The following is a 22,865-nucleotide window of genomic DNA, read 5'->3' as shown; positions in this document are numbered from 1 at the left end:
AGAAAAAAGATTAATTAGTTAGAAAGAAAGAAAGAAAGAAAGAAAGAAAGAAAGAAAGAAAGAAAGAAAGAAAGAACAAAGATTAATTAGTTAGAAAGAAAGAATGAAAGAAAGTAAGAAAGAAAGAAAGAAAGAAAGAAAGAAAGAAAGAAAGAAAAGATTAGTTAGAAAGAAAGAAAGAAAGAAAGAAAGAAAGAAAGAAAGAAAGAAAAGAAAGATTAGTTAGAAAGAAAGAAAAAGAAAAAAGAAAGATTAGTTTGAAAGAAAGAAAAAGAAAAACGAAAGATTAGTTAGAAAGAAAGAAAGAAAGAAAGAAAGAAAGAAAGAAAAAAGATTAATTAGTTAGAAAGAAAGAAGGAAAGAGAAAGAAAGAAAGAAAGAAAGAAAGAAAGAAAGAAAGAAAGAAAGAAAGAAAGAAAGAACAAAGATTAATTAGTTAGAAAGAAAGAAAGAAAGAAAGAAAGAAAGAAAGAAAGAAAGAAAGAAAGAAAGAAAGAAAAGATTAGTTAGAAAGAAAGAAAGAAAGAAGATTAGTTAGAAAGAAAGAAAGAGAGAAAGAAAGAAGATTAGTTAGAAAGAAAGAATGAAAGAAAGAAAGAAAGAAAGAAAGAAAGAAAGACAGAAAGACAGAAAGAAAGCAAGAAAGAAAGAAAGAAAGAAAGCAAGAAAGAAAGAAAGAGAGAAAGATTGATTAGTTAGTAGGGGTTTCACAACTACTGATTTTTGCTAGTCGACTAGTTTTGCATAACAGTCGACGACTAGTCGACTAGTCGTTAAATTATTTATTCATTAAATTGACGCATTAACGCATTATTAAGGAAGACAGAGGAAGGAGTTCTGGTGAATTATTGGAAATGTATGTTTGAAATTCAGAAATAACATAATAAATAAATTCATCAGTTATTCTTGTGTTAATACAAAAACAGCAGCATTCATTTAAAACATTCTTGTAATTAAAACATTCTTGTTATGAACTGCCACACCACGCGCAACATCAGACATATTTTTTGCATATAGTTTTAACTGTGCATTTTTCATTGCATCTTTAAGCAAATATCATTTAAGCATATAGGCCGATACAAGTTTGATGTAGTTTATACCAGCCGCGGCGCTACCATTGAGTCTGGGCCCACCCATTTTCTACTATGGTTTTGTACGTTTCTTCGTTCGGATCTATTTGCGATCCATTCCATTCTAAACAAACAACGCAGTTTACATGCTTCGTCCTTGTTTCATTATTCATTAAGATAATAATTAATAAATGCACGCATAATTATCAGTGAACTTGATAAATGTTGCAGATATGTTTTGCTATGCACAAACAAATGACTTTCAACTTATGTGTGCAAAATTCAGAATAAAATGAATGTGCAGCAATTTTGTACAAATAGAGAGTCTGTAGGTCTACTATACATGTTGTAGCCATTAAATAAGCTCATTTAGTTTCATATTTGTTAAAATATTATAATGTTATTTTTTCATCTATGTTGATTATGAAAAGTGAACTGCGCAATATATCGAGAGACATGGCGTGGGTCAGACATGATTTTGACCACTTAGTTAAGTTTTGTTTTGTAGAAAGACTTTTTTTAAGTGAATTTCGTTTTGTATAAATTGTATCTTAATTTTAATAAAAAAAATTATCAACCAATTGCCTGGAACCAAGAAGCAAATATAGCAGACGATATAGGCCTAATCATGGAGGCGTCCGCTTGTGAACTGGAGCGCATCTCATTCTCATCCTAACTTAACGAAACTCAGCGTAGGCCTCACAGACATGAAATATATCTTAAGAAAGCTTGAAATGTCTTTTCAACAATTTAAAACGAAAAGAAATAGGCTACATAATCAGAGATGTAATCCATGATGTGCATTTCTCTCTATAGGCGCGTTCACTACGGAGATATGGCGATCGTCAACTTCATCTTTACAGCTGTTGTTGCTGTTAATAAACTAAAAATAATAGGCCTATAATTTTACTAAACAATAAATGAAATGAAATTTCATTTTTTTACCTATGCTAATTACGCATTAAATTCAGGTAACTGTTAGGCTACTGAGTCGCTGTCCTCAGTGCCCAGAAAAGCGCTGAGACGGAGATGAAGGGGAACCCGTTTTTTTTTTTTTTTTTTTTTTGCCTTATTTTAACTGGCCCATCCAGTTTTCTGGAGGCCCACCTACAATCAAAATCCTGGCGCCGCTAGTGGGTTATACTGAACCACTATATTTTTTTATCACCTGCGACACACTGGCTGCGTGGCGTAAGCGTCTCAGCTTAACAGGTTGGAGTTTGCACACTGCCTGCGTGAGACACGCGATTCAGGCGCGGCTCGAACCGCTAGAGTGCAGAACAGTGGAGTTTGTATGGACCGAAGTGCATGCCTGAGCTTGTGTTTTCGGTTAAGCTGCGTTGCTTTGACATTGTGGAAAATAGAATAATAGAAACAAAATGTATTAGTCTTTTTACCCGTTATTATCAATCTAAATTAATCTCGTTTTTAATTTAAATTAATCTCGTTTTTAATTTAACTTAATTTCGTTTTTCTTTATTTAAATTTCGTTTTTTCTTTATTTAAATTTCGTTTTTCTTTTTTAAATTTCGTTTTTTCTTTATTTAAATTTCGTTTTTTCTTTATTTAAATTTCATTTGTTTTATTTAGCCTAAATTTCGTTTTTTCTTTATTTAAATTTCGTTTTTCTTTTTTTAAATCTACCCTTTAGCCTACTGTGTCAGTAATTTGTTAGTCAGAAAAATATTAGACAACTTTAAAAGTATCGCTTAAGTTAACAGACCTGTGTGTGTGTGTGTTTTATATCACCAGTGCAGTGTCCGTTCTCGTAGCCCTGCCCGTGTGAGGTGCGCCATTTCCCACTCGCGCTGTTCTGTAGTTTACTAAATGTTTATTAATTCTGAATGTGTCCCGTTTTGCGTGTCCATCTATATTGCACCAAATGCGACACTGCACTCCATGACCTTGACCGTTTTGGACGCATAGGTACCTCAGCGCCTGACGGCATTTTGTTTTCCGACTAGTCGATTAGGGCCGACAGCGCCGACTAGTGGTTGTGACAGTCGACTAGTCGGCTAGTCGACTAGTTGATGAAACCCCTATTAGTTAGAAAGAAAGAGAGATAGATTAGTTAGAAAGATAGATAGATTAGTTAGAAATAAAGAAAGATAGATTAGTTAGAAATAAAGAAAGATAGATTAGTTAGTTAGAAAGATAGATAGATTAGTTAGAAAGAAAGAAAGATAGATAAGTTAGTTAGAAAGATAGATATATTAGTTAGAAAGGAAGAAAGATCGATAAGTTAGTTAGAAAGAAAGAAAGAAAGAAAGAAAGAAAGAAAGATTATTTAGTTAGTTAGAAAGATAGATAGATTAGTAAGAAATAAATAAAGATAGATAAATTAGTTAGAAAGATAGATAGATTAGTAAGAAACAAAGATAGATAAGTTAGTTAGAAAGATAGATAGATTAGTAAGAAAGAAAGATAGATAAGTTAGTTAAAAAGATAGATAGATTAGTTAAATTGATTCGTTAGAAAGTATTAGTTAGAAAGAAAGATTAGTTAGAAAGAAAGAAAGAAAGAAAGAAAGATTAGTTAGAAAGAAAGAAAGAAGGATTAGTTAGAAAGAAAGAAAGATTAGTTAGAAAGAAAGAAAGAAAGAAAGAAAGAAAGAAAGAGGGAAAGACTGATTAGTTAGAAAGAAAGAAATAGATTAGTTTGAAAGATAGATAGATTAGTAAGAAATAAAGAAAGATAGATTGATTAGTTAGTTAGTTAGTTAGAAAGATAGACAGATTAGTTAGAAAGAAAGATAGATAAGTTAGTTAGAAAGATAGATAGATTAGTTAGAAAGAAAGAAAGAAAGAAAGAAAGAAAGAGATTACTTAGTTAGAAAGATAGATATATTAGTTAGAAAGAAAGATAGATAAGTTAGTTAGAAAGATAGATAGATGTAACAACAATGACTTTGTGTTGGGGAATTAATTAGCTCAAATTAGCGGTAATATTCATCAATGTGAATATGCATCTGTTGCTTCCATAAATTAATTTATTCAAATTAGGGAATAGGTCAAAATCTCGGCTTGTATCAGCGATTACACAATTACTTGTAATAATCACTGATAGAGACGGGTAGCATTTACTCAATTTGGGGGAATTTGAGGTAGAAGTTGAGTTTGTTCATTTACCATGCAGACTGGCCGTCCAGCGGACAGAATGTATACTTTATGAACAGAAATCGGGCGTCTTTAACACTGATAGATAACACTTTCTTGTGGCCACAAAGAAGATAATTATCTCCGTGTTTTAGACAATTTTAGGTTTCTTTTAAGAATAACCAATCGTAGAGCTTATAAGGTAAAATCTGCACTCATCAGGGACTCAGAATTTGAAACAAAACAGGCAAACTTAATTCAAATGATTTAACAAAGTTTATTTAAACAGGCTAGCGATTACACAATTATTTTAAATCACGCAGGAGTAAAAATGCATAAACAAAACAGGCAATATAACGATCGTAATACAGAAATACAACAAAATAAAAAGGTTTGAGAGAGAGAGATTGGGAGAGAGGGAGAGAGAGAGAGAGAGAAACTCAGCGAGAGGAAACTAATAGTTGAGATACGAATGATTTTAGGTATGTGTGTGAGATGTGGAGATGGTAGCGTTTGTAAGGTGGGTGTGTCGCTCCGTGAGCACGTGGTAGTGTGTTTATCTCGGCACACGTGGGTGAGAGTATGTGTGTGTGTGTGTGTGTGTGTGTGTGAACGTGTATGTTTGTGTGTGTGAAAGAGAATTTAGAGAGAGGGATAGAAACAGTTTAGTCATTCACCACAAAACCCCAACGTTTCTCAGTAATATTTAGACAACTTTAAACAGCATTTCCTTCAGATTGCAAATTTAAAAGATCTACGTTACTCTGTTTGAAAGATCGGCCTTTTGTGGGTGCGTTCGTCTGTGTTGGATAAAGACACCTGGATCACGTGGTCACAGCGTTCTGGTTGCTATGGCGACTTGAAGCGAGCGAAGACTCAGCAAAGATTATCTTTAGCCTTAAGTTGGTTTTGTGGGTTGGTTTCAGAAGACTATACTGAAGTAATGATAGTTCTAAGAAAAGACTTGGAAATAAAAGGAAAATAAAAGCGAGCGGAGCTTCCTTGAGGGAAGGAGGCGTGTCTTCTTTCTCTCTGGCGGACTGCCATGAGAGGAAAGGGGCGCGCAATTTTAAAGGGCTAAACTCACGCCTCCCTCACGTATGTGGGCCAATCGTCTTTAACAACGTATGGGCCCACCTCCTGACGTTTTGAGGTCTATACGCCTCCTTTTCCGCGGGGTTTTGAAACGATGAATTCGTCCATAACTTAATAACACTGGTATTTAATAAAACAATGCATTCTCTGATATTTTGTGTTAAAGATTCAGCATCGTTGGGGTTCGTGGAACACGGCAATATCGCGAATGACAGTTCTAATATCTAAAATCAAGGAGGTACATCATTTCTTGTAATTGTGGACACCACAGAGTGATTACAGGCCAACGAACTACATAGGCATAATATTTGGGACAGGGGATCAGACACACATCAAGAAAATACATTTAAAATATTTCATACAAGGATTTTGGTCCCACGTGGTGGGATCTGCGTGTGTTTCTGTGTGTGTGTATGTGAGTGCGTCTTGAAAGTTCATACCCGTCCGCTGAACTCTTGTCCCCGTCGCTGCGGGTGAGGCTTATGTGTGTGCGTGCGTTTGGCTCTTTGGATTGATGTATTAGGCACAGACCACATGTTTCGGGCATCTGGTCTCTACAACACTGTTTTATTGTTGTGAAGAGTTAATTAGTGTCTATGTGTAAATCAGTGTCCGAGGGACTCCCTAGGGGGGAGTGCTTTCGGGATCGCTCTCATTGGTCAGCGTGAGGCTCTCCCGGCCATAAACAGACGGTCTCTGTTGGTTTAGACGTAAGAGATCATGTAGAGTGAGAGATAGTCAATGATTTACACCATTTTTCGGCGCCGTTTGGGCTGCACGTCTTGCGCAGAGCAATCTCAAAACAGCAGAGGTGTCGTAAATGAGAGTGCTTTGGAATGTGAGAATAGCTTGAGTCAGAGCGAGACAGGGGTTTTGTAGATTTAGACTGCATTAATTAATTTGATTTAATCACCATGCAACTGGTGATCTGCTCTCCGTTACATTCCCCCTTTTGATGAGTCGACCGGGCGTGTATGGGCCTAGTCGAGTCATCACGGTAACAACGGTCAGATGGCAGGTGCATGGATGGGCGGAGGCTGCACACGGGTGTTGCTTAGGACTGCAGCGTGAGCTCGATGAGGTCTTCAGCTTGCTCTAGTGGGGAGTCATCCTTCCGGAGGTTTCTCCTGAAGCCGACGGAGACTGCCTCTGTGAGCTTGGCTGTGGAGGTTCGAATTGCGTTGATCCTTCTGTACAGGATATAGGCCAAACCCAAAGCTAGGGCGTGTCCGAGGATGCTGGTAATGCACAGTGCGGTATCAGCGGCTGTCCATGTTTGTACCACAGGTGAAGTGTTCAGAATGGGTAGTCGGGACAATGCTTGAAGGGCTGAGTCCAGGGGAGCTATGTCGATAACTTGTGGCCCCCCTTTTTCAATCCAATCTTCCAGTTCGGGATCTAGAGTGAAATTGCGGTTCTTGAAGAACGACGGAATTTCTAGCTCGGCTTGGTACTCTTCACTTGGGAGGTGGTACAAGGCCAGGTCATCTAGGTGGAGGATGGCTCCTCGTGGGACTTGAATCCACATGCTTTGGTTGAGCAGGTTGACACGTGTAGCAGTGTCGTGTTGGTCATAGGTCAGCGAGGGTTGTCCCGGGGGATGGGACAGTCTTCTTTCCTGTAGGGACGGCGGTTGAGTTTAGTTCGTATTGGCCTCTTCTTGTCTGTCCCTACTACGGGCCACATATCTTTTAATTTGATTTCGGTGGACCCATTTGAGAACGGGTTCTCTTGGTCCCCGTTTAAGCTGGATCTGGTATGCTACAGGAGAGAGTTTGTTCACAATTTCATGTGGTCCAGTCCAGTGAGGCAGAAACTTTTTTGACAGTTGCTTGGGTGGCAAGGCGAAACTGTAGTACAGGACTTTGTCGCCCACACTGAGTTCTTGGTGTGATGCCTTTTTGTCGTAAAAGGCTTTCTGGCCTTCAGCGCTGGTCTTCAGGTGTTGCTGAGCGAAAGCGAAAGTTGTTTTCAAGTGTCTATGGAGCTCGTCCAGATATTGGGACGTAGTATAGGCGGTGACGAGGTTGTTGTCTCCTGGTTGGTACAACAGGTGTAAGGGCAGAGTCATCTGCCTCCCAGTCATGAGTTCAAATGGAGCCACTCTGGTGGATTCCTGTGGTGTGGCTCGGATAGCCATCAGCACCAGGGGAAGTTTCACATCCCAGTCTTTCTGGTTAGCCGACACATATTTTCTCAACATGGCGACCACCGTTCGGTTAGACCTTTCTACCTGTCCGGATGAGATCGGATGGTGACTGATGTGAAGTTTGGCTTGTACCCCTAGAATTCTCCAGATCTTTTGCATGATCTCTGCGGTGAAATGGGTACCTCGATCTGAATTGACTCTCAGTGGCAACCCGAATCGGGAGAAGATGTGGTTCATCAGGAGATATGCCGTTGTTTGGGCGGTGTCGTTAGGTGCTGGCAAACACTCTACCCACTTGGTAAACTGACACACCACCGTGAGAAAGTATTTGTTACCTCTGCTCGATCTGGGCAGCGGTCCCACCCAATCAATTTGGAGATCTGACCAGGGAAATGTGATTCCTCTGCGTTGCAACGGGGCTCTGTGAGTCAGGTTTGTTGGGTGAAACTGGCAACAGACCAGGCATTCTCTCACATACTCTGCCACATCCTGCTGCATACCTGGCCAGTATGCCACTTGTCTAAGTGTCTCATACGTGGCTCTGGTACCGTGGTGCCCCGCGTAAGGTGCGTTGTGGGCGTGGTTTATCATCTCCCCCCTTTGACATCGGGGCACGACAAGCTTTGGCGAAGTGGTGTCATCGGTGACAAACCATAAAATGTCGTCCCGCACACGCAGCATGTGTCTGCTGTTGTGTAAGTGTCTGAGATCTGAGTTATCAGTGGTGTCAGACGGTGCGACTGGGTTGGGGGAGGGGTTTTTGAGGTGGAGAATCATAGTCTTTATTGCAGTGTCTGAGGCTTGCATTTCTGCAAGGTCGTTGTTTGAAATTTGTGGGGTTAGTGACAGCATCTGCGAAGCAGCTGCAGTAGCAGGTGATGGTTTCTTGCTTCTGGTTAGCACTGCTACGTCGGGGGTGGGTGAGGGTTTCGGGGAATTCCACGGTTCACCGTGTAGGGCGCCCGCTTTTGCGAGGGCGTCAGTGTGGTCATTGAAGTCTTTGTCTTGGCCTGGGAGTTTGGAGTGTCCTTTTACCTTTTTCCAGTACACGGCGAGATCGTGTGTCGTTGTGATGTTATCACATTCCTGGAACAGGTGTTGGTGTTTTACAGGCTTGTTGTTAGCAGTTTTGAAACCATTCTGTTTCCAGGTCTGGAGATGGCATACAAAACTGAGTCTGGCATAGTTAGAGTCTGTGCAGATGAGAAGTTCTTTGATGTTGTTTGATGCTGCGATTTGCAGAGTTATGAGAATTGCTGCGATTTCTGCATACTGTGATGACTTGGGGCCTAGCTTGAAGTGTTGTGGTGGGCATGGGTGGTCGTTCACCCACAGTACCCCTGCACCTGCTTTTAGGATGCCCTCGCTGTTGTAGGAGCATCCGTCCACGTAGGCTGTGGGCATGCCTTCGCACGCATTCTTGTCAAAGTACCTGTGGCAGGTCAGTGGTGGTTCTTGGGGCTCAGGTGTGTTCAGCGTTGCGGCAGGAGAGTTGTCAGAGCAGTTTTGACAGGCCGCCAAGCCGTTACCTAGAGCGGATTTGTGGTTTTGTGCATATCTTGCCTCGACGTTTCGTCCTTGGAGAGCCATTAGCCATGTAGCAATGCGTGAATTAGTGACAACGCCGTCGCGGATTCGCTGGCTATTGAGGAACATGACGGGCTGGTGGCATGTTTCTATGATGACTTTCTGTGCACCAATGTAGTTGGAGAAGCGCTGAATTGCCCACACTGTACAGAGCAAAGCTTTTTCGCAGTCTGAGAATTTACATTCTGGAGGGAGAAGTGTCTTGCTGGCATATGCGACTACCTTCTTGTCTTGGTCATGTTGTTGGTATAGGCCAGCACTGAGACATTGGTTTGAAAACCCAGCTTCCAGGTGGAATTCTTTTTGTGGATCAGGGTAAGCAAGGCATGGAGCTGTGCATAAATGTCTTTTTAGTTCTACCATGGCGTGTTCTTGAGCATCTGACCAGACGAAAGGGCAGTCCTTTTTCAACATAGTTGTTAAAGGCCTGGCGATGTCTGAATAGTTTTCGATGAACTGTCGGGAGTAGTTGCAAACTCCTAGAAAGCTTCGAAGTTCTGAGACGTTAGTGGGGGGCTTGATGTTTTGGATGGCATGAATACGGTTTGATTGTGGTTCAATGCCATGGGGTCCAATGAGCAAGCCAACGTAATTGACCTTGCTTTTACACCACTGCCCCTTGTGGAGGGCTATTTTGGCGCCGGCAGCAGATAACTGGTTTAAAACATAGTCAATTTCTTTTAGGTGGTCTGCCACCGTCGTGCTTTTCATAAGCACATCGTCGACGTAAATCAGGTTACCTCTCATCCTGGCGTCTGGACATGCTTTGTTCAGAAATATGTTGAATTCAGCTGGTGAGTTTGCATATCCGAACGGACACCTGTTGAAGGTGTACTGTCGGTTGCCAAACGTGAATGCCAGCTTGTGTTGGTCGTCAGGGTGTACTGGAATGGTCCAGAATCCAGAGGCCACATCGAGTGTAGAGAAGATGGTGGCTCCTCTGATTTGTGGGATTTCCTGTTCCAGCTGAGTCATGGGCCATCGTGACAATGGCACCTGTTGATTTAATTTGCGATAGTCGATGGTCGGTCTCCACTTTCCATTAGGCTTGAGAACGGGCCATAGTGGCGCAGAGTATGTGCTGTTGCAGGCTCGAATGACATTTTTCTCAAGCATTGATTCGATGATTTCCCGCACCGGTTCGTGTGAGGCGATGGGAATCTTGTATTGCTTGACAAAGGTGGGCGGAGCCTCGGGGTGCGTGGGGATACGCACTGTGTGGAGGTCCGTCAGACCACAGTCTAAAGAGTCTTTCGCAAATGATTCTTTGAACTTGTATAGGACTTGTTTTAGTCTTTGGCGGTCTGCATCATCCTGAAGGGCATCAGCATCCTGTAGAATTTGTTGCACTTGCACTTCGAAACCTTGGTATGGTTCCTCTGTTGGTTTGTCATCAGTCGGGTTGGTTTCAACCGGCACGGCAGGTGCGTCAGCTTCACTGACGGGCTGGTGGGAGACTGTGTACACTGTGAGGTGTTGATCCTCTGTCAGCTCTGTTCTGCACACACGGTGTTTGGCTACCGACATGACAGATGTGATGGCAATGAATTGGAAGGGTGCTGTTAACAATGTATTGTCAGTATGTCCCTCAGGTATCAGTGCAGGTGGAATGGGCCCTATTACGGGTAGTATCAGTTCAAAGTCATGAAAGTCATTACTGACTAGCCATCCCAGTCGGTAGGCTTTGGGGATGTTGATGTCAGCTGCTGTGCAGTTGTTGAACAGAATGTAGACTACCCGAGATGACACTTCAGTGAGGGGTGTGGCTTCGAGGGTGAGTCCGAGTTCTACACATTCAGGTGAAGGTTGGAAGAAAGCCAGTGTGTGGTTTAGGGTTTGGCCCTGTCGCAGGTTGAGGTGCACGGCGACGCCTTTCGTGTAAGCAGGTATGACTGTTCCTTGTTCGTTGATGAGGGTGCAGACTTCAGGGATGGTCTGACCTGACAGTAGATTGTCATGACTGATGGGAACAGGTGGCAGTGAAATCAATGGAGCCCATACAACCTCATTAAACATGTCCACATGAGCCTTGAGGCGAATCAAGATGTCTGCTCCAATGTAGACGTCGTGAGCTGGGTCTTCCAGGATCAGGAAGTAATGGGTCAAGTGCCGGTGATTCCATGTCAAGTTCAAGGCACAGATCCCTTTGGCAGATGTCAATGAGGTTGGTTCTGGGTTCAAAGGGAAACGGGTGCGTTTACAGGTGTAGGGCAGGTCTGGAGTCTTTTCAAGAATGGCATTGAATAGTGACAAGCTTATAGCTGAGTTGTCTGCCCATAGTGCCAGGATAATGTCTGTTGCGGTTACGTCCTGCAGCTGCAGGGGAGTTTTTACCTGGGGGCAGTAATTATCGGAGTCTGGCGTTGTTCTGAACGTGCAGAGTAGCGAACTTGAACCCTGAACAGCTGTGGGGATTTCATCCTCATGTCTGGCTGAGGGAATTTCCACGATCCTTGTGGCTTGGCATTCTGGCTCAATGGATTTGTGCGGCTGGAGGGGGAGGGGTTCGCGCACCTGAGCCCAAATTTGTAGATGCTTGAAGTCCAACAAGGGTTCAAAACGGTCCAGCAGGTCCTTGCCTATGAGAAATTGATAAGTGTTCACAGGGGAAATATACACAGGGTGGACTACGCTCATAGGACCGATTACCAGGTGAATGGGAGCTAAGTTCTTTAGCTGGATGTCGTTCTGGCTGTATGACTGCACGTTCAGCTCACAAGTGTGGAATTTAAGAGTTCGGTTTTGTCTTTGCGCTTCACACTTGAGTTTTTGAAATAGTTGAGCAGAAATTAGCGTTAGGTCAGAACCTGTGTCCACCAGGGCTTCGAGCTGCATTTCCTTTTCTAAGGTGATGGTTAAGTACAGTTTTCGTGCCACTCCTCTCTCAATGAGGTTGCCCAGGAGTTGTGGCATGGGCTCTTGGGTGTTGATTGACAAGCAGTGGGGGTAGGTCTCTAGTGTCTCGTTGTTGGTGCAGATTACTAGGACAGCGCTGTCTGGCATTTTGTTGTGAGAGCTGCTGCAGTCTTGTGCAGGAAGTGTTGCTGTCAGCTGGAGGGAGTGAGTTGAGCTGTCATTTGGTGATTCAGCAGCGAGTTCGATAGTCTGAGGTTTAACAACAGTGTTTTGCGGGGCTGTCAGCTTGAGGGAGTGAGTGGAGCTGTCATTTTGTGATGTGACAGCGAGTTCGATAGTCTTTGGTTTGACAGCAGTGTTTTGCGGGGCTGTCAGTTTGAGGGAGTGAGTGGAGCTGTCATTTTGTGATGTGACAGCGAGTTCAGCAGTCTTTGGTTTGACAGCAGTGTTTTGCGGGGCTGTCAGTTTGAGGGAGTGAGTGGAGCTGTCATTTTGTGATGTGACAGCGAGTTCAGCAGTCTGAGGTTTAACAATAGTTTCAGGTGGGCTGTCAGCGTGAGGAGCATTGGTTTCAGGCCTGTGGGCTAGTCATGCGGTGTCTGGTTTATCTTTGTCTTCCTTGTGAGGTTTCTTTTGGACAAGATTTCTCAGTGCTCTTATGAGTTCTGCTTCTTCGGGCGTGGCTGCACTGTTTCTGTCGGGTGTGGGCTCCATTTTGACTTTACCGTTGTCATGTCGAGATGGGTCCCTTGGCCGTTGATCTGGGCTTGTGGTTCGGGGAGATCGGGGTCGGCCCCTTCTGGGGTTGCGGTCGGCTTCCCAGCTGCCTCCGCCTTTTTGGTTGTGGGGGAAGCGATGCCGGTCCCAGGATCCACCGAAACGATCATTTTGCGGCCTTGGGCGGACACCTCCCCGGTTTCGCTGTCCTCTGCCGGCTTGGAACGGTCGGGACTGTTTGTTGCCGGGTTCGTAGTTGGCAGGCTGTGCACCCTCCAGGGCAAGTTCTGGACCGGGCGCAGCGACGGCACACACTGTGGGGTATTTTACAGGTTTTTCAGACACAGTCTTTTGTTTTACGTACGCTTTGTGGGCCAGGTCACGTAACTGTTGAATTGACAGGGTCCGTGGACAGACTAGAACGCCCAGGTGCGCACTTTGACTTGGGTGGAGATTCCGCAGAAAAAGCGTTTTGAAACTCACGTCCTCTTCCATGTGTGCCTCATTCCTCGGTCCGAAGTAGGCGAGCCGCAGACGTTCGTAGTAGGCTTGCGGCGTTTCCAGACGAGCTTGTTTGAGGTCCATTGCCGCAATGATGCCTTGGTCCGAGTCTGGATCAGAGAATTCACGGATCAGGGCTTGTCGTAATTATGGATAGTTCGTTTTAACGGATTCTGGCTGGCGATCCAGGAAACTCCTCACGATGCGCCCAGAAGTGGTCCGAAGGAGATATAACTTGTCCCAAGTCGTGACATTGTCCACAGTTTGCAAGTGAAATTCAATATCGGTTAAATAAGAGTGCACGTCGTTGCCACCTGCTGGATTTGGGTTGAATGTAGGGATGTTTCTTGCCAGCTTGTCCAGTTCTTTAGAGGCTGTGCGGTGACTGGTGGCTCGTCTTTCCGGGACGGGGCCAGCAGGTGAGATAGTGTCAGGACGTGGGCTTTCCTCTTCTTCTTTAGCTTTAATAGTTTGGCTGTGAAGTGCAGGTTCGCGGGTAAGGAGAGACGGGGTGGTGTGTGTCTCCCCCTCCCGCTTATCTTGTAGGTCGTACACATGTTTGAGTTCACAGTGGACAATGTCCAGCTCGCCCTTAAGCTCATGTCTTTGTTGGATGAGCTCGTCAATTTCAGCTCGGGCTTTCTGCAAAAATGTTTCACAAACTTTGACTCTAGCGTCTCTGTCCGTTAATTCTGTGCGTGCTCTTGCTAGCAGATCCTCTCCACGTAGCAGCTTGGAATTTAGGGCAGCCGTAGTCTGTTTCTCCGCCTCCACTGTCCTGTCCGTGTCCAGACGCAGGTCCTCCAGGGCCTGCTGTAATCTTTCCACTTCCTGTTGTAGTCTTTCCACTTCCTGTTGTAGTTCCGGGTGTGTTTCCTCCTCAGTTCCCAGAAGTAGCTCGTCCAGTTGTTGTTGTGCCAGCTCCTTTTGTTTGCAGGCCTCCTTTAGCTGAGTCTTTAGTCCAGCGGTGTCCTTTTCCAGCTTGGCTTTGTCCTTTTCCAGCTGGGCTTTGTCCTTTACCAGCTTGGCTTTGTCCTTTTCCAGCTGGGCTTTGTCCTCCTCCAGCAGACGTGCCTGGGACACCAGGTAGTGAGAGAGACTCCCGATGAGGCGACTCCATTCTTTTGAACTGTAGGCCTGCGTGGGGTCCTGGGACATGATCTGGTCCACGTTGTTGTCCAGTTCCTGTTGGGTCAGGAGTTTTGGGTCACCGAAGTCTTTGGATAGACAGCCGGAAGTCATGGCGGACAGCCACGCTTCTAGGCTACTCCAGTGAGCCGCAGGGCTGGATGAGCGCGACATGTTGACTCACTGTAGGCGAGAGAAAACACAACACACACACACACAAGAAGGGCCAATGCAATCGTGTCGTGAAGCTAATAAACTATAGGACGGTATGCCGTCTATAGAACTTTGGGCTAACTGACTTTAGACAGTTAGGCGGGTCAGCATAGGACCCGGAATAGAGACTGTTCAGTTGTCCCTCTATTACTTAGCTTTTTGGGGTCTCGTTGGTGCACTGAAAAACAAGTTACCACAGAACATGCAAGGCACGAGTAGGCGAGGATTTAACCTGTTAACCCTCACCAGTGCGTCGGCGCACTGAAGCGTTTTTTTATTTATTTAGTTCAAAGTTACTATCAGATTAAATGTTATACTTTGACAAACTATACATCATTAAAAAGATATAAGACTCAAGTTTCAGTATTTGACCACTATTGTATTCTGAGAAACTTATAGTGACAGTTATGTCTTAATTTGTGTCAGGAGTTATGAAATGAAAAAATGCATCGATCCCTTTAATATGAATTATGACCGTCAGCTGGTCCATTCAGAAAAAAAAACTCCGTGCTGTTGTCATGACAGTGCTATACAAAACAACGTTCCTCAGGACTTTTAGCTCAAAAATGTGCAGACTTGGAGAAATATTGATATATTCTCATAGATTCACATCATATTTCTATAGACAGGAATAATATTTATTGAATTTATACCCAAATGCGTCGATGTAATCATTATGAGCGCTTCTTACTGAGATGTGCTGTGTTTTCAATTCATACCAATAGCCTGAGGGCGCTATATGCACAAAAATACTCCATATATGGAACATGAAGAAGAGCCATAATCATGTGACCTTCAAGGACGTCACTGATAGCAGCAGCTACACACAAAGCTAACACAGAGATCGCTGTAATATGCAGATACAGACGTTTTGAAAACAATAAACATAATTGCAATGATATGTGATTTGCCTGTGTTCTTCAAGCAATGCCAGGTATTTTTATAATATATTATATTTATAATGTATTGCTAATCGATATAGACTTTATCATTGTACATAATTCTATAAATATATTTTCTGTCAGATTTTTTTTTTAATCTGAAGCCAAATTAGATCACAGAAGATTATTTAAAACACTCCACTTGCGTTATAAAGTACGTTTGTAGCACAAACATGGTTTTAATCTCATAAATGGTCGTGTATTGATGGTGTGCTAAGCTAACATGCTAGCTAGGCCCAAAATAAAGTAATTTGACATGATCTTGAAAAACATTTAACTAAATACAGAGTTTTAGACTTATCATTTTCAGATTTTAAATATAACATGGTCACACATATGGCTTTAGCTGCAGTGCATTTCTAGATTGCTCCAGGGCCCACTTCAATTTTATTTTCATGAATATGTTTAATAAAAACAAATTTCTAATAACTTTACAAAACTTTGAAGCTATTTAAAAAATGTTTTTTCATTATGACAATAATTAATTCTACATTTACAATAAACTACCAGGTGTCAGCTTTCAAATGAGATCATACTTGTGCTTTTAGTGCAAAGGGTTCATGAACTGTATCTGTTTCAGTTTGGGTATGTCATTTCTGGGGATTTTTCAAAAGTGGCGTTGCAGCTTAACAGGTTAAAGGGGAGGAAGAAACAGAAATTGAACACAAAAACAAAAACAAAAAAATATCAGTGATTTGATCTGAGCTGTAATTTGGACACTAATAGCACAAAGGATGTGCCTTGGGGGAGATATTTAAGATTATGTGGCTTATAGTGGGAGGCAGAGTTTTCTTTTTTTTTTCAAATGATTTAGTCTTACCTGAAATGGACGGAGGTCGCCCCGGCCGGCCCTCCCCGAGCGCGGTCAACCTTCCTGGCGCCCCGAACACCTGGCCGCCGTGACCTTGGATTCTCCGTTACTCTGCTCACGGACACGACCCCTCAAACAGGGTGACTTTTAACACAATCCTAGTAGTTCCGGAGATATCAACCAACCAAACGCAATGCAAAGGTGAGTGCGTCACAGAACGATGGCAGGGTCTGCCTAGTGTTTGCGCAGCGGTCCCAACAATTGACTCTTGCGTCGGTTTTTATGGCTGACACTCCGAAGCACCGGATTGCTGAGGTCACGCACTGCGTGCCGCCGCCCGTGGCAGAGGTAAGAGAAACTCAAGGGTCACCGCACGGTCAGTGTCGGAAACGTCAGTCGGGAGACTCACCCACAGAGGTCAAACCGGGACTTTCCTAGTCCACTGCAAGTGCTGAGATTCTTGCCTTTAAGAGCCACAACATGGAGTGAAACAAGGGACTTTAAAGTGAATTAAGATTTCTTGCTTACACCAAATGGGTTATGTGGTAAAACAATATTAACAAAATAAAACTTCGTAGAGGAGAGAAAAAATAAATAAAAACAAAGTAAAATTAAACCAACCTTGAAGCGGAAAAACCCGAATTAAAGGGGTGTATGGTCTTGTCAGTTAAAGGTGAAACAGAAAAAGGTTAGCGGTTTCTCGATGTAGGTGGAAACAGGAGAAGCGGTGCGGTAGACCACTGTAGTGGTTTAATAGAGCCTCTAGGGGGCGCTCTTCCTCTCGTCGGTTCGTACATAATTCTATGTAAATAAAAACAAAAATAAATAAAAACAAAGTAAAATTAAACCAACCTTGAAGCGGAAAAACCCGAATTAAAGGGGTGTATGGTCTTGTCAGTTAAAGGTGAAACAGAAAAAGGTTAGCGGTTTCTCGATGTAGGTGGAAACAGGAGAAGCGGTGCGGTAGACCACTGTAGTGGTTTAATAGAGCCTCTAGGGGGCGCTCTTCCTCTCGTCGGTTCGCCTTAACTGTTGGACACACTTAAACTTTTAATTCAAAATTGGCTTAAAATCAAATCCAAATAATCCTGGGGTACCTTAACAGAGAATTCGAATGGTTATTTATAACAATCAAACAACACTTAAGTTATTTTGTAATGATTACAAACTAATCATTCGAAATCAGCATCTATGGAATGAAATTCAACGGAGTAAATTTGTAGAAAGCTGACTTGGACAGGGAGCTTCCACTAGGGGGCTCTGTCTTTCTCAGGGGCTATGATGATTGGAAAAAAAAAATTACTTTTCTTTTTTTTTTCTTTTTAGAGAAATAGAAGGCTTTCAACAACAAAATAAAATAATCACTATAACATTGAAGTTGTTATTAGATGATTGTTAAAATGGGAATAAACCCAAACAGAATCATCAAGGTAGATTTAGAAAGGGAAAACACAGCAGGGTATAGTGACCCTGAGGAGAAGAGGGATAGTTGACCTGGAGGGGTGTGGCCACGTGGGGCACTGTCCTCTTCCGGGTGAACTATCAGTGCTTTTGGATTGAGACACCCTATAATTTCCGGTTTCCTTTCTGGGAATTTAAATTCACAATAAACTGTCTCAGTCCAAAATACAAGGGTTGTTTTAAACGAACTTAGCGAGCTGTAAATACAAATATGTATTTAAACAGCGTCTTAGATACTTACGACCGCGAATTTATTTATTTATTTTTTATCACCAAAAATCAAGGCGGAAGGAAATGGCCGACGGGTGTTTTCCCCGTCGTCGACCACGCGGTGGCAGTGTTGCGCTTACGCGGAACAAAGACACGAGGTGGTAAATTTAAAACATGAGAACAATACACGCCTGTAAGATTGACTTCAGCAATCGCAATTTCACGCGTGCAGGCCTTTTACAAACACAAAAATCACACTGCAAATAAATTCTTTAAAAAGGTCACGCAGACCTTTTGCAAACACAAAAATCACACTGCAAATAAATTCTTGAGAGATCACGGCGGATCTTTTGTTTCTGTTCTGTGCAGAACTATAACGTGGGTTTCTTGCTGGTTTAGCAAAGCCAGTGGTTTAACCCGTAAGTGTCGTTGCTAGCGACATACAATAGAATATATTCTTTCTGACCGGAGTAGCTTACTTTGCTCTCGGGGTTTACAGAAATACCGGTAACAATGCCTGATGGACTCCTTTGTTCCAACACAGGTATTAAAACAGAATTACATGTACGGTCAAGCAAAAGAGATGTTTATTTTCCTCTAATTTTGGACTCGCAACAATACTGTAAACGTAACTGCAGTTTTTCTCCACGACCAGACTTAACTGGTGGGTTATGGCTTTTTGCCCTTTGATCAGTTTTTCGAGTCGACTTATTCAGTAATTCAATACTTGTTCAGTAACGTTACAAGATTCAAACGCGCACAAAACGTTAAACTTTCAAAAATCACACATGAATATCAAATTGCACAATTTGTATCAAAACTGAGTATGAGAGTGCCCGCATTCAAAAAACCAATATTTATGTAACAACAATGACTTTGTGTTGGGGAATTAATTAGCTCAAATTAGCGGTAATATTCATCAATGTGAATATGCATCTGTTGCTTCCATAAATTAATTTATTCAAATTAGGGAATAGGTCAAAATCTCGGCTTGTATCAGCGATTACACAATTACTTGTAATAATCACTGATAGAGACGGGTAGCATTTACTCAATTTGGGGGAATTTGAGGTAGAAGTTGAGTTTGTTCATTTACCATGCAGACTGGCCGTCCAGCGGACAGAATGTATACTTTATGAACAGAAATCGGGCGTCTTTAACACTGATAGATAACACTTTCTTGTGGCCACAAAGAAGATAATTATCTCCGTGTTTTAGACAATTTTAGGTTTCTTTTAAGAATAACCAATCGTAGAGCTTATAAGGTAAAATCTGCACTCATCAGGGACTCAGAATTTGAAACAAAACAGGCAAACTTAATTCAAATGATTTAACAAAGTTTATTTAAACAGGCTAGCGATTACACAATTATTTTAAATCACGCAGGAGTAAAAATGCATAAACAAAACAGGCAATATAACGATCGTAATACAGAAATACAACAAAATAAAAAGGTTTGAGAGAGAGAGATTGGGAGAGAGGGAGAGAGAGAGAGAGAGAGAGAAACTCAGCGAGAGGAAACTAATAGTTGAGATACGAATGATTTTAGGTATGTGTGTGAGATGTGGAGATGGTAGCGTTTGTAAGGTGGGTGTGTCGCTCCGTGAGCACGTGGTAGTGTGTTTATCTCGGCACACGTGGGTGAGAGTATGTGTGTGTGTGTGTGTGTGTGTGTGTGTGAACGTGTATGTTTGTGTGTGTGAAAGAGAATTTAGAGAGAGGGATAGAAACAGTTTAGTCATTCACCACAAAACCCCAACGTTTCTCAGTAATATTTAGACAACTTTAAACAGCATTTCCTTCAGATTGCAAATTTAAAAGATCTACGTTACTCTGTTTGAAAGATCGGCCTTTTGTGGGTGCGTTCGTCTGTGTTGGATAAAGACACCTGGATCACGTGGTCACAGCGTTCTGGTTGCTATGGCGACTTGAAGCGAGCGAAGACTCAGCAAAGATTATCTTTAGCCTTAAGTTGGTTTTGTGGGTTGGTTTCAGAAGACTATACTGAAGTAATGATAGTTCTAAGAAAAGACTTGGAAATAAAAGGAAAATAAAAGCGAGCGGAGCTTCCTTGAGGGAAGGAGGCGTGTCTTCTTTCTCTCTGGCGGACTGCCATGAGAGGAAAGGGGCGCGCAATTTTAAAGGGCTAAACTCACGCCTCCCTCACGTATGTGGGCCAATCGTCTTTAACAACGTATGGGCCCACCTCCTGACGTTTTGAGGTCTATACGCCTCCTTTTCCGCGGGGTTTTGAAACGATGAATTCGTCCATAACTTAATAACACTGGTATTTAATAAAACAATGCATTCTCTGATATTTTGTGTTAAAGATTCAGCATCGTTGGGGTTCGTGGAACACGGCAATATCGCGAATGACAGTTCTAATATCTAAAATCAAGGAGGTACATCATTTCTTGTAATTGTGGACACCACAGAGTGATTACAGGCCAACAAACTACATAGGCATAATATTTGGGACAGGGGATCAGACACACATCAAGAAAATACATTTAAAATATTTCATACAAGGATTTTGGTCCCACGTGGTGGGATCTGCGTGTGTTTCTGTGTGTGTGTATGTGAGTGCGTCTTGAAAGTTCATACCCGTCCGCTGAACTCTTGTCCCCGTCGCTGCGGGTGAGGCTTATGTGTGTGCGTGCGTTTGGCTCTTTGGATTGATGTATTAGGCACAGACCACATGTTTCGGGCATCTGGTCTCTACAACACTGTTTTATTGTTGTGAAGAGTTAATTAGTGTCTATGTGTAAATCAGTGTCCGAGGGACTCCCTAGGGGGGAGTGCTTTCGGGATCGCTCTCATTGGTCAGCGTGAGGCTCTCCCGGCCATAAACAGACGGTCTCTGTTGGTTTAGACGTAAGAGATCATGTAGAGTGAGAGATAGTCAATGATTTACACCATTTTTCGGCGCCGTTTGGGCTGCACGTCTTGCGCAGAGCAATCTCAAAACAGCAGAGGTGTCGTAAATGAGAGTGCTTTGGAATGTGAGAATAGCTTGAGTCAGAGCGAGACAGGGGTTTTGTAGATTTAGACTGCATTAATTAATTTGATTTAATCACCATTCAACTGGTGATCTGCTCTCCGTTACATAGATTAGTAAGAAAGATAGATAGATAAGTTAGTTAAAAAGATAGATTAGTTAAGAAAGAAAGATGCGTTAGTTAGAAAGATAGATAGATTAGTTAGAAAGATAGAAAGATTAGTTAAAAAGAAAGAAAGATGGATTAGTTAAGAAAGAAAGATAGATAAGTTAGTTAGAAAGATAGATAGATTAGTAAGAAAGAAAAATAGATATGTTAGTTAGAAAGATAGATAGATTAGTAAGAAAGAAAGAAAAAAGATAGATAAGTTAGTTAGAAAGATATATAGATTAGTTAGAAAGAAATATAAGTTAGTTAGAAAGATAGATTAGTTAGAATGAAAGAAAGATAGATAAGTTAGTTAGAAAGATAGAAAGATTAGTAAGAAAGAAAGAAAGAAAGAAAGAAAGATAGGTTAATTAGAAAGATAGATTAGTTAGAAAGAAAGAAAGATAGATAAGTTAGTTAGAAAGATAGATAGATTAGTAAGAAAGAAAGAAAGAAAGAAAGAAAGATAGATCGATAAGTTAGTTAGAAAGATAGATAGATTAGTTAGAAAGAAAGACAGATAGATAGATAGATAGATAGAAAACGTTTGAAGATAGATAGATAGATAGATAGATATGGTTTGAAGATAGATAGATAGATAGATAGATAGATAGATAGATAGATAAGGTTTGAAGATAGATAGATAGATAGATGGATAGATAAGGTTTGAAGATAGATAGATAGATAGATAGATAGATAGATAGATAGATAGATATAGAATGGTAGTTTAATTGAGTCTAGGGCTTCAGAGAATTTAGATTTGAGATTTTGGCTTGTACACTAATGGGCTACCGTAGTCTTGGCTCAATTTGAGCAGTCTGCAATGAAAGTCTATGGGATTTTTATGATTTTGAATATTAATTTTTAAGAAAACCGTAAGTCAAACCAGTCTGAAAAGATATAGCACACCAAGTCAGAACAGTATGAAGGTCTGACCCGAGTTTGGAGTATGTAGCTTGAACGGTCTAGGAGGAGTTAGTGTCCCAAAATTTGCGGTCAGAAAAAGAAGTAAGAAGAAGAATAATAACTAGAAAAAAAAGTTTGTTGAGACAAACTTTAAGTTGGCTTGAGAAAGCCTGACCAGAGAGTTTGAAGAAGTTTAAAGAAGTTAGAAGTTTAAAGTAGGTTAAAGTTAGATTGATAGATTAGTTAGAAAGAAATAATAGTTGGGAAGAAAGAAAGAAAGAAAGAAAGAAAGAAAGAAAGAAAGAAAGTAAAAAGATTAGTTAGAAAGAAAGAAAGAAAGAAAGAAAGAAAGAAAGAAAGTAAAAAGATTAGTTAGAAAGAAAGAAAGAAAGAAAGAAAGAAAGAAAGTAAAAAGATTAGTTAGAAAGAAAGAAAGAAAGATTAGTTAGAAAGAAAGAAAGAAAGAAAAAGATTAGTTAGAAAGAAAGAAAGAAAAGATTAGTTAGAAAGAAAGAAAGAAAAGTAAGAAAAAGAAAAAAGAAAGATTAGTTAGAAAGAAAGAAAGTAAAAAGATTAGTTAGAAAGAAAGAAAGAAAGAAAGAAAGAAAGAAAGAAAAAAGATTAATTAGTTAGAAAGAAAGAAAGAAAGAAAGAAAGAAAGAAGATTAATTGGTTAGAAAGAAAGAAAGAAAGAAAGAAAGAAAGAAAGAAAGAAAGAAAGAAAAAAGATTAGTTAGAAAGAAAGAAAGAAAAGTAAGAAAAAGAAAGAAAGAAAGAAAGAAAGATTAGTTAGAAAGAAAGAAAGAAAGAAAGAAAGAAAGAAAGAAAGAAAGAAAAAAGATTAGTTAGAAAGAAAGAAAGAAAAGTAAGAGAAAGAAAGATTAGTTAGAAAGAAAGAAAGAAAGAAAGTAAAAAGATTAGTTAGAAAGAAAGAAAGAAAAGTAAGAGAAAGAAAGAAAGAGAAAGAAAGAAAGAAAGA

The 22,865-nt window shown here is 41.3% G+C and overlaps 1 protein-coding gene and 1 long non-coding RNA gene across 2 annotated transcripts in view; both read left to right on the top strand.

The window, feature by feature from the left end:
- The window catches only part of LOC309495519 (baculoviral IAP repeat-containing protein 2-like), a gene marked incomplete at its 3' end in the record, with an annotated part of 281,365 nt that overhangs the window by 28,362 nt on the left and 230,138 nt on the right, over window positions 1–22,865 (top strand). The window lies entirely within an intron of this gene.
- Window positions 79–22,384, top strand: LOC309495683. The gene is made up of 2 exons (XR_014204790.1): window positions 79–113; window positions 22,323–22,384. It is a non-coding gene; the product is annotated as an uncharacterized lncRNA (long non-coding RNA).

The sequence above is a fragment of the Leuciscus leuciscus genome, assembly GCF_965113295.1.
Source record: "Leuciscus leuciscus genome assembly, chromosome: 3".
Lineage (NCBI taxonomy): Eukaryota > Metazoa > Chordata > Actinopteri > Cypriniformes > Leuciscidae > Leuciscus > Leuciscus leuciscus.
This window is presented reverse-complemented; position numbering and strand designations above follow the sequence as displayed.